We start from the raw sequence: 11,535 nt of genomic DNA, 5'->3' as shown, positions 1-11,535 counted from the left end.
CTTTAAGCTCATTTTCCTTATCTCAAAACTCTGCTAAATTCTCCATTCGAGTACTCCATTCTTGTTGAGGCAGAAAACTGACTTGAGCGTCGGAGGGTCTTGCCGGAGCAACCCCACCTCCGGTTTAGACTTCCCTTGCAGGTCTTGCTCAAGTTAGGGCGAGGTTCTCCTCCTGTCCCTAACAGGGCTGTGGGGGCACATATGGGCGTTGCGAGGCCTCTCCCCCCATCCGGTCTAAAAGAACCGGGCCTTCTACTTTTATAAGGTTGCCCTCTCATTTTTTATACAGTCTGCTTGAATTGTCCCAAGACAAATGGGCACGCCTTTTTTGATTAGGACGAAATTACTGGTAGTACATCCGCAAGTTTTCTGAGCTCCAAGGTCGCGGGAGGTCGGCTCCTCCGAGCTCCTTAAGATAATAAGCTCCAGGCCGGACTACTTCTTTGACCTCATATGGTCCCTCCCAGTTTGGGGCAAGCTTCCTCTGGCCCTGTGGTTGTGAGACAGCAGCTCGTCGGAGCACTAGATCCCCTGCTTTAAATGCCTTGTTCTTGACTCGGGCGTTGTAATATCGGGCAACTTTCTATCTGTAAGCTGCCATTCGAACTTGAGCAATCTCCCACCTTTCCTCCAGTAGGTCGAGGTTGGCTCTGAGACTCTGCACGTTTTGGGGTTCGTCGAATGCCACGACTCGTGCCGACGGGAGTTTAAGCTCGATCGGGATGATGGCTTTCGTACCAAAGGCTAAAGCAAAGGGAGTCTCCCCTGTAGGCAACCTCTGGGTGGTTCGATACGTCCATAGCACATGATAAAGTTCGTCCGCCCAAGTTTCTTTTGCTTTTTCGAGCCTGGTCTTAATCCCCTGCAAAAGGGTTCTGTTAGTTACCTCAGCTTCGCCGTTCGCCTGAGGATGGGCCACTGATGTGAAGTTGTGGGAAATGTTTAGATCCTCACAGAATTCAGCAAATCTGGCTCCCGCGAATTACCGTCCGTTATCAGTGATTAGGGTTCTAGGCAAATCGAACCTGCACACGATCGATTTCCAGATGAAATCCTGCACTTTTGCTTCTGTGATTTTGGCTAGTGGCTCGGCCTCGACCCATTTGGTGAAGTAGTCGATTGCTACAAGGAGAAATTTTTTTTGACCAGACGCCATGGAAAAGGGGCCAAGAATATCCATCCCCCATTGCGCAAAAGGCCATGGGGCACTCAAGGGTGTGAGCTCGGTAGCAGGTTGTCTCTGGACGTTGGCGTATCTCTGGCATCGATTACACTTTTTGACATATTCGATTGAATCATGATGCATTATTGGCCAGTAATATCCTTGGCGGAGTAGCTTGTGGGATAGAGACCTGGCACCCAAATGGCTTCCGCAAGCTCCCTCGTGTACTTCCCATAAAGCGTAGTCAGCTTCTGAGGGTCGGAGGCATTTCAAGAGGGGCAAGGAGTACGATCTTTTGTACAATTTACCCTCATAAAGGATGTACCGGGAGGTTTGATTTTGGAGTTTCCGGGCTTCTTTCGCGTCCTGAGGGAGAATCCCATCTCTAAGATAGGTTATCAGTGGGTCGACCCAGCTGGGCTCGCGGTCGATCTCCATTATGAGCCGCGGTTCTTCCGTACTCGGATGTTTTAAAACTTCAAAGAGGATGCCTTTGGGTAATTCGGCCGGAGCCGATGTCGCCAGTTTGGAGAGAAGATCGGCTCTGGTATTCTCCGACCTTGGAATTTGCCTGATGTCGAAATTGCCGAAGGCAGGGGTGAACTCCTTCACCTTCTCAAGATATTTGGCCATACTATCCTCCCGCGCTTCAAAGCTCCCGCTGACTTGCCCCACCACAAGTTGGGAATCGCTGTGCACCCGGAGTTGACCTATTCCAAGCTCCTTGGCGATCCTCAATCCTGCGATCAGAGCTTCATATTCCGCTCCATTGTTTGTTGCGGAGAATTCAAAACGCAGAGCGTACTCCGCAACAACTCCTTCCGGGCTGGTCAAGATCAGGCCTGCACCCGCGCCTGTCATGTTGGAAGATCCGTCCACATGGAGGGTCCAAAAGCGATCGGAGGAACTGGCTTCTTCGTCGGGGGAGTTCGGTTGAGTCTTCAGGTCGTCAATTTTGCTTTGCTCAGGTTCGGCCTCCTCGGGGATGGTGCATTCTACTATGAAATCCGTCAATATTTGGGCCTTTATTGCCGGTCTAGGCTTGTAGTTGATGTCGAATTCTGTGAGCTCGATTGCCCATTTCGCCATTCTCTCAGAGGTGTCAGCTTGGTGCAAAACCATCTTGATCGGTTGGTCGGTGAGTAACGTCACCGTGTGCCCTTGAAAGTAAGGCCGGAGTCTCCGAGCTGCAATCAACAAGGCGTAGGTCAGTTTTTTCAATTTAGTATACCTGGTCTCGACGTCCCTCAGCACGCGACTAATGTAGTAGACCGATCGCTGGACTTTCATTTTCTCTTTAACAAGGACGATTGCAAGGGCTGCGGGAGAGACTGCCAGGTACAAAAATAGTTCCTCCTTAGGCTCGGGCTTCGCCAGCAGTGGAGGCGAGCTAAGGTAGCTCTTTAATTCTTCGAATGCCTGTTGGCATTCAGAGGTCCAACAGAAGTTCTTCGGCTGCTTGAGGGTTTGAAAGAAGGGCAAACATCGTTCGGCCGACCTCGCGATAAAACGATTAAGAGCCGCGACTCTTCCCGTGAGGCACTGAACCTCCTTGATCGACTTTGGGACAGTCATATTTTGGATGGCGCAAATTTTCTCTGGATTGGCCTCGATCCCGCATCCCGATACCATGAAGCCCAGGAACTTTCCTGAGGTTACCCCAAAGGCGCATTTGGTCGGGTTCAGCTTCATTTTATACTTTCGAAGAGCGCCAAAGGTTTCCTCGAGGTCGGCGACATGATCTCCCGAAGTCCTGCTTTTCACGAGCATATCGTCCACATAAACCTCCATATTTCAGCCGATCTGCTCCTTGAAGATTTTGTTCACCTGTCGTTGATAGGTTGCGCCTGCGTTCTTGAGGCCGAACGGCATAACCCTGTAGCAGTAAAGGCCGCGATTAGTGATAAAAGCTGTCTTTTCTTCATCTTTCGATGTCATTCTAATCTGGTTATAGCCGGAGAACGCGTCCATAAAAGTAAGGAGCTCATGGCCCGAGGTAGCGTCCACCAGTTGGTCGATCCTGGGAAGGGGGTAGCTGTCCTTTGGGCAAGCCTTATTCAGCTTTTTGAAGTCGATACACATCCTCCACTTGCCGTTTGCTTTCTTGACCAAGACAACATTGGAGATCCACTCAGGATAATTGACTTCCTTGATAAATCCGGCCTTGAGAAGTTTATCCACTTCTTCGGCTATTGCCTTCTGCCTCTCTGGGGTATGACTCCGGATTTTTTCTTTTGTCGGCCGATGTTTAGGGTCGACCGCCAGATGATGTTCCATGACTTCTGTGTCGATCTCCGGCATATCCGCCGGGACCCATGCGAAAACGTCCGCATTCCTTCAAAGGAAATCCACGAGACGCGCCCGCACCTCCTCCTCCAGGTTGGAGCCAATTAACACCACATGCTCCGCATTCCCATCGTTTAAAGGAATTGGTATTAGGTCCTCGATCGGACCGCCCCTCTCTTCAGTGAGGTCATCGCGCGCATCCAATCCGTCGACCGGACAGAAGTCCGCTTGGTCGTTTCTTTGCAGGGCGATGTTGTAGCATTGCCTGGCCAGCGCTTGGTCTCCCCGGACTTCTCCGATCCCCTTGTTGGTGGGGAACTTCAATTTCAGATGGTAGGTCGAAACAACGGCTCTGAGGGCATTGAGGCCGGGTCGGCCAAGAATTGCATTGTAGGCAGATGGCGCCTTTACCACCAGGAAATTCACCAGGGCTCTGGACCGCTTTGGATGCTGACCCACGGTCACAGTTAGAGCTATCGTTCCTTCCGTCGGAACGGCGTCACCGGTAAACCCTATTAAGGGGGAGCAAATCGGCCTTAGATGACCGCCAAGAGTGGCCATTCTTGAAAAGGCACTGTAGAATAAGATGTCGGCCGAACTCCCGTTGTCGACGAGAATGCGACGGACGTCATAATTTGCTATGTTCAAGAAAACTACGACTGCGTCGTTGTGAGGGAATTGGACTCCCTGGGCGTCTTCTTCAGTGAAGGCTATGGGTTCTTCAACTTTTTGCCGCTTGAGGGGTGCAGCTGATGTGCTGATTGCCTCCTGTCGGGATTCCCCCGAGATGACATTGACAGAATCCGGCGGAGACTGGTCGCCCGGCCACCCTTTATCGGCGACCACAGCTGGAGGTAGTTGTGCAGAAACCTCACGAGAGGGCATCGGACGGGGAAAAGAGGATTGGGTGCCGGAAAAGATGGTCGGAAACGAGTCCGTTGAGCGCTCCTTCAAGAACCAGGGTGCTGCGAAGACACACCCCCTTCCTCTAGCGCCAATCCTGTTGGTGCAAAAATCCGCTTGCGCCGGAGAAGCTGGAGTCGGGGAAGCCGCGGTCGCCGCCGGGACCTGCAAGGGAAGTCTAAACCGGAGGTGGGGTTGCTCCGGCAAGACCCTCCGACGCTCAAGTCAGTTTTCTGCCTCAACAAGAATGGAGTGCTCGAACGGAGAATTTAGCAGAGTTTTGAGATAAGGAAAATGAGCTTAAAGAATAACGTATCTGGGTCCCCCCTTTTATAGGCGGAGGAGGCAACGGATTGATGGCGACGTTTGTAACCGCCTGGTAGTGGGCCGCCCATGGTCAGGGGAATTGATTGCGAAAGATAGTGGGGGAGACCCGTGGCTATCGTCATAGCCCGCCACGTAGGGCCTGTTGTGAGTAGTGGAGCGGCGTCCGTTGCCGCTAGTTGTCAGCGAGTAGTGGGATCGTGCAGCACCTACCACAGGGAATGGAGCAGCATCGTGGCCGTTGACACAGCCTGTCAGAGAGTAATGGGTCCGCCGCAGGGGGTGATGGAACCGCACGGAATCCGCTACAGGAAGTGGAACAGGATCATGGTTGTTATTGTGATCTGCCAAGGGGCGCGAATCTGTTGATCGAGGCTCGGCAGTGGTCGGAGTTTGGCCCTTGTAGGGGTCCGGGAGGGGTCCTCCTTTCGGTTGAGATCGTGGGTGGAGTCCGGCTCCAGCAGTTGATACTGAGGTCGGAGACTGAGGGCGGAGCCTGGCTCCCGTAGGAGTCCGGGCGAAGCCGTCCTGCTGTCGATGGCGGAGCCCGGCTCCCGTAGGAGTCCGGGCGAAGCCGTCCTGCTGTCGATGGCGGAGCCCGGCTGTCGATGGCGGAGCCCGGCTCCCGTAGGAGTCCGGGCGAAGCTGTCCTGCTGTCGATGGCAGAGCCCGGCTCCCATAGGAGTCCGGGCGAAGCCGTCCTGCTGTCGATGGCGGAGCCCGGCTCCCGTAGGAGTCCGGGCGAAGCTGTCCTGCTATCGATGGCGGAGCCCGGCTCCCGTAGGAGTCCGGGCGAAGCCGCCCTGCTGTCGATGGCGGAGCCCGGCTGTCGTAGGAGTCCGGGCGAAACCGTCCTGCTGTCGATGGTGGAGCCCGGCTCCCGTAGGAGTCCGGGCGAAGCCGCCCTGCTGTCGATGGCGGAGCCCGGCTCCCGTAGGAGTCCGGGCGAAGCTGTCCTGCTGAGGATTTCGGCTCCCGTAGGAGTCCGGGCGAAGCCGTTCTGCTGAGGATTTCGGCTCCCGTAGGAGTCCGGGCGAAGCCGTTCTGCTGAGGATTTCGGCTGTGGGTATTTTATACCCAACAGATCCCTTACAAAAATCCTCAAAACATAAATGTAAACCTTGTGAAAACTGTCTAACAAAAAGAAAACTTCCATCCAACTAATTTTACAAAAAAGGAGAACTTAAAGGAAAGAAATAAAATAAAAAAAATTCTAGAAAAAATTATAAAACTTCAATATATTATAAGTATAGAAGACTAGGACATTATAAAAATAATTGTAGATTAAAAATAAAAAAAATAAATTAGAAATAGATGAATTAAGTCTTAAAGAATAACTTAAGAAATAACTACAAAAACTACTTCTTAATTCTAAATCTGAGAATGAATTAGAAAAAATCTCTAAAGAATTTTTTGAAGATGAATATAATATAGATGAAATAGTTTTCGATTCAGAAACTCAAGGTAAAATTTGTATGACAACAAAATAATAAAAGTTGTTATTAAAATTTATAGACAAAATAGAAGATCTAGAAATAAGAAAAAAATATTTACAGAAACTAAAAGAATTAATGGGCAAGGAAAAAGAAAACTATTGATTCAAAATATATATAATTTAAAAGACATATTTAAAAAATGTAACCAACCAATAAATAATTAATTACTTTGTAAGATTTGCAATAAGAAATTAATCAACTAAAGTTAGAGGTAGCATAATTTAAAAATTAAATAAGATAAAACAAAAATTCAAAAGAAATACAAGATTTGGATGAAGAATATCAAAGTTTTCTTCAAACATTATCCTAGGTAACATTTCGAAAATGGCATGTAAAAACTATAATAATAATAAGTGATGATTTTAAAATAGAAATAATAGTCCTAATTGACTCGAGTGCTGATTTGAATTGTATACAAGAAGAGTTGATCCCCACAAGCTATTTAAAAAAAAATTAAAGAAAAACCTAATATTGCTGATAAGATTTGACCACAAAATCAAGATAATACTGCTGAAAACAAATGAAAAGAAGTAGAGATGATAAGATTAGACTGCAAAATATGACAATACCGTTAAAAGAAAATATGATTCCTAAAGAGAATCATCAAAAGAAAAAATGACAAAATTCTCCAATCTGTGCAATATGTGAAAACATTTTACATGCAAATGACCAAATCGGCCAAATCCTTGCAATGAAAACATTTTCTATACAAATGACCAAATCCTTTGTATTCACTCTTGAATTAATTTTTTAAAGTACATTTATAGAAGAAGGATGAGAGGATTTGAACTCCAGTCAGACCACCGCCTTAACCAAAGAGACACGTACATGTTGCTCGATAATATATTTATACCCTGTAAGCTCCAACACCAGCCATGGTCTAAGCTTCCTAGTCAGCCACTCCAAGCCTCCCATCCGACTGAGACTACTGAGAGCATAAAAAATTGAGGAAAAATTGGGGAAAAAAGGAAAAAAAAATTAAAGGTAAGTCCTGTTCTCCACATAGGTTGATCATTTTTTTTTCACTGCTTTTTCATTTCTTTTCATTCTCTTTTTCGAAGATCTGTGGGGAAGGATAGCACCTGAGGGAGATCGGAGCGATTTCTTACGTTCTGGCTAGTTTTTCTCTGGGATTTTGTGTGAGTTGTGGCGGTGTGAGTTGGTCCCTTAAGGTTTTGAGAGCTTAATCTCGGTAGAAGCATGCTATTTTGTAGGGTTTGGGGATTTTTGATTGAAAGGATTTTCTTTGGCTGCAAAATTTTCAATTTATGAAGTGATTTTCTTATATTAATATGAATATGAATGAGGGTTAATCGGACTGATTCGGGTATCCGACAGGTCTACAAATTTTAAATTGGACAATGGGTTTGGGATTTTTGCTAAATTCTGTAATCGGATTTGGGTAGTAATATTTTAAGCCGGTTTGGATACGGTGGGACAAATTTTGCAGGTACCCTATCCGTTGCCATCCCTACCCCATGCTGCGGCGGCGGGCATCTTGCCTAGTCACCTCACTCTCTTTAAGATCGGACCGGGCAGGGTTCGGGTAGCTGGCTGCATTCTGACCATAGACCCAGTGGTCAACAGTTTTTATGGAATGAATCACATCAAAACTCTTGCATAGCATTTGGTAACCCAAGTGGGATCACCAAGATGATTTAAGATAGCCAGTGATCTGATCACATTACGATGTTTGATAGGTCATGATTCAGCGATTAAAGATTTTCGGATATCCACGAGTAACTTGTTTGGTATTCTATAGATGTTCAAGATCACTAATTATATAATACTAAAATTATCCATAAAATATTTTATAAAAATATATTTATTAATCATATCATATATTATAAATAAAATATTACTATATTTATTAATATATTAATAACTAATAGATTCTAAAAAATATATTTATTGATCCTATAAATTATTAATCCTATAAAAATTTATTAATTATTATTATTGAACTAATATTTTTATTTATACTTATAATATATAATTTATTAATATGAATATTTATTTTGATTAAAAAAGTAATCCAAATAGAAGTAATATATTAAATAATTTTATTATATAAATATAAAGTATAATAAGATATTTTTACTTTAATTTAAAATTATCATTGAATCGTAATATATCAATAATATGAATAATAATATATTATAATATAATATATATCATAAATATAATATATAATATTAAATATAATATAATATCATATCTACAATATTGATATAATATATTAATGGTATATTGATATACTAATTTTTTTTTATTAAATTGAGAGGTATTGTTATCCTTATATTTCAATTCAAGATCATTGTCTTGGGATGATCTTGGATTTCCGACATCGAAGACATGCATCCATCACTGGGTTGGGGGGTGATTTGAGTGGGGGTGATTTAAAATTATTGGTACGTAGAATCACTATTGTGCAATCAAATACGAAGATCTCATCACCTCCACCCACATCATCTTTGATCTTAAATGGATCATTCCATACTAAACATCCTCTTGAGGTCGAAATTCTATTGGTTTATAGACTTAATAACAATCTTTTTTTTTTTGCTCTTATGGAGCATACAATCTGTTAGATGTATGTTCTAGAAGTCAATATAGCTGACACATTGTAAGAATTCTAGGACATAATTTTTTACTTAATACATTGATTTGATCAATAAAAGGATAAATTTATTTTTTATTCAAGTGTGATGTGTCATTGAATTATCCATGGAATTAGTTTTGATACATATTCTCAATGTACTGAGAATTAGAGACATATATTTAATTCTTAAATACTTTCGATCATAGGATCATCATGAGGATGATGATCGATCTGGATAGATTAGCACACAAATCACTTTCTTTGGGATAGATGGGTTTAGTGTACAGTGTAGAGACACTAGACGATGAGTGTGGGTAGTTGTTAGAAAATAACTAGTACTGAGTATGACCATACGAGAGATCACTTGGATTTCTACTCGATTGTCAGTGATTATCTCGATGCTGTAATTATGTGACTAGTTCTTTGATCTGAGATGGCACTGCTATTCGTAGTGAGACTGTTGAAGTTTGATTGACACATAAACATGGATCTCAATGAGCTCTTATAGTAGATATTGACGACAGTTGGTCCACTATAGGAGTAGGGTGTGCATCAAGATGGGATCTATCAACCTTGGTATAAAGGAGTAGTCCTATAGTATTTGAGAAGTTAAATCTGAGAATCTGTAGCTACAGTAGTGTGATTGATGAAAAAATTTTCATAGAAGTCACAACTGGATTTGAGCTAATCGAATCTATCATATGATTGATGTTCAGATTTGACGATTTATCCATGACCTACCATCAAGTCGGAACTCATGATAGAGGGACTGAATCACATGCTAACTACACCTAGAGGTTCATTTCAGTTTTATTGGGTTGTCACTACATACTGCTAGATGTCACTGATGGATTGTGAGAGCTCACTGGGATTATTCTGAATCGATAATCCTTGATAAGTTAGAGTAAAATTATTCCAACCCATTGAAAAGAGTTTCAATGATACTTTGATAGAGATCATTGTATATCTCACTATCAGATAGAATTAAACTTATAGGATCACACAACAAAGAAAGATTAGGTCTAGAATTAGCAATTGAGCTTATGAAGTGTCAATTGGGTTTAGAGAAATCCAATTGGATTCAAGGTAACCTTGCTAGCACATGGTTGACCCAATTCTTCTTTTTGTTTGAATTTTTTATTTGATAAGATAATTCAAACTTAATTATCTGCTAATAACCTACATGAATTAGATTCATGAGACTCCAATTATTGGATGTCTAAGATTTTGGATCAATTGAATTTAGAGTGCAAGTCCCTAATTAATTTTCTTGATAATTTATCTTGGGCGCCACCTTGATTTGATCAAATTGGGCATGTCCTATGATTAGAGGGCCTCTTGATCTTATATGGGGCATCCTTTAGGTGTGTGTTGGAATGTGAAATAATGGGTGCAAGGACTCCAATTGTTGGTGCCTAAAGGGTCTATTAAAGTAAGTTGGATAACTTAAGTTATTAGGAAATCCAATGCAAGTAGGACTTGTATTATGAGATTGAATAGGATTCAATCCTCATGCCTATTTAAAGGGACCTCCTCTAAGATCTCTAGAGCATCCAAAACCAGCAGCCCCATGCCACCTTTGGAGATCCCCATGCCCTCTCTTCCTCTCCTTTTCTCTTCTCTCCTTGGCGTCCCACATGCCCCACATCTTGGGCGCCCCAATTCTTCTCCACGCCAAGGGAGTTGGACGTCCTAATTGGTGCTGGTTCTTGGTGTCTAGGAGCAGCACAAAGTAAGAGAAAAAGTAAGAGAAGAGGAGAAGAAGAAGATCAAGGAAAGAGATCAAGTGTTGATCGTAATCCAGACTTCATTTAGATTCAGCAGACTAAATTTTTTTAGAGAAGAAAATTCAATTTGAAGAGGACTGTTCCGACTGATCCCGAGTGGATATCCATAGAGGTCGAACACTTGTACGGCTAGAAGAAAATCTCTTCTCTTCTAAATTCAGATTTGAAGAAAAAAATTACGAAACAGGTATGTGAATTGATCACAATCTGAATTTCAGCATATATCAATTTCAGCACATGAACCAGATCCTTGTGGTTTTATATTTTTATGTATGCATGATTCAGATTAAAAATATTTTAATCTTGTATTTCACTGTGGTATTTAGAAAATAAAATTTTGAAATATATATGTATGCCCAAAATCTCGAATTCCAATAGTGGTATCAGAGCCACGGATTTCATATTGCTGAATTGACATACATGTTTGAAAAAATATTTCAAAATCTGATTTTTTTTTGATACATGAGATGTATAGATGAATTTTAGAATATAAAATTTAATTTTAAATTTAATTTTAGAATATATATTTGATATGTGAAAGTATGCATAGATTTGAATTTTGATCTAGAAAGAGTTCTAGTTCATATTTATATGATACATAAATACATGCATGAAATCTAAAATTTTATATGATCTAAATTTTAATTCATATATATGATATATGATTGCATATTTAGATCATAAATTTATTTTTGAAATGATCCATGATTAGTATATGAGATATATGATATCATGTAGTAGTTTTGAATTTTATTTAGATCTAAATTTTACATGCATATATGCGATATATGTTTGTATGTTAAATCTGAAAATTATTTTTATGATTTAAAACTTATTTTAATATAAAAAATTTAGATCTAAAATTTGATTTTAAAATATAAAATTTGTGTTTGTATATGAGGATTTTGATTATAGAAAAATCATAAATTAGGTCATGTAATATGATTGCATATAAAATTTTTGATTTGAGTCATA

The sequence above is a fragment of the Elaeis guineensis genome, chromosome 4 (genome assembly GCF_000442705.2).
Source record: "Elaeis guineensis isolate ETL-2024a chromosome 4, EG11, whole genome shotgun sequence".
Taxonomy (NCBI): domain Eukaryota; kingdom Viridiplantae; phylum Streptophyta; class Magnoliopsida; order Arecales; family Arecaceae; genus Elaeis; species Elaeis guineensis.
The sequence above is the reverse complement of the archived record's forward strand: the minus strand, read 5'-3'. Positions refer to the sequence as shown.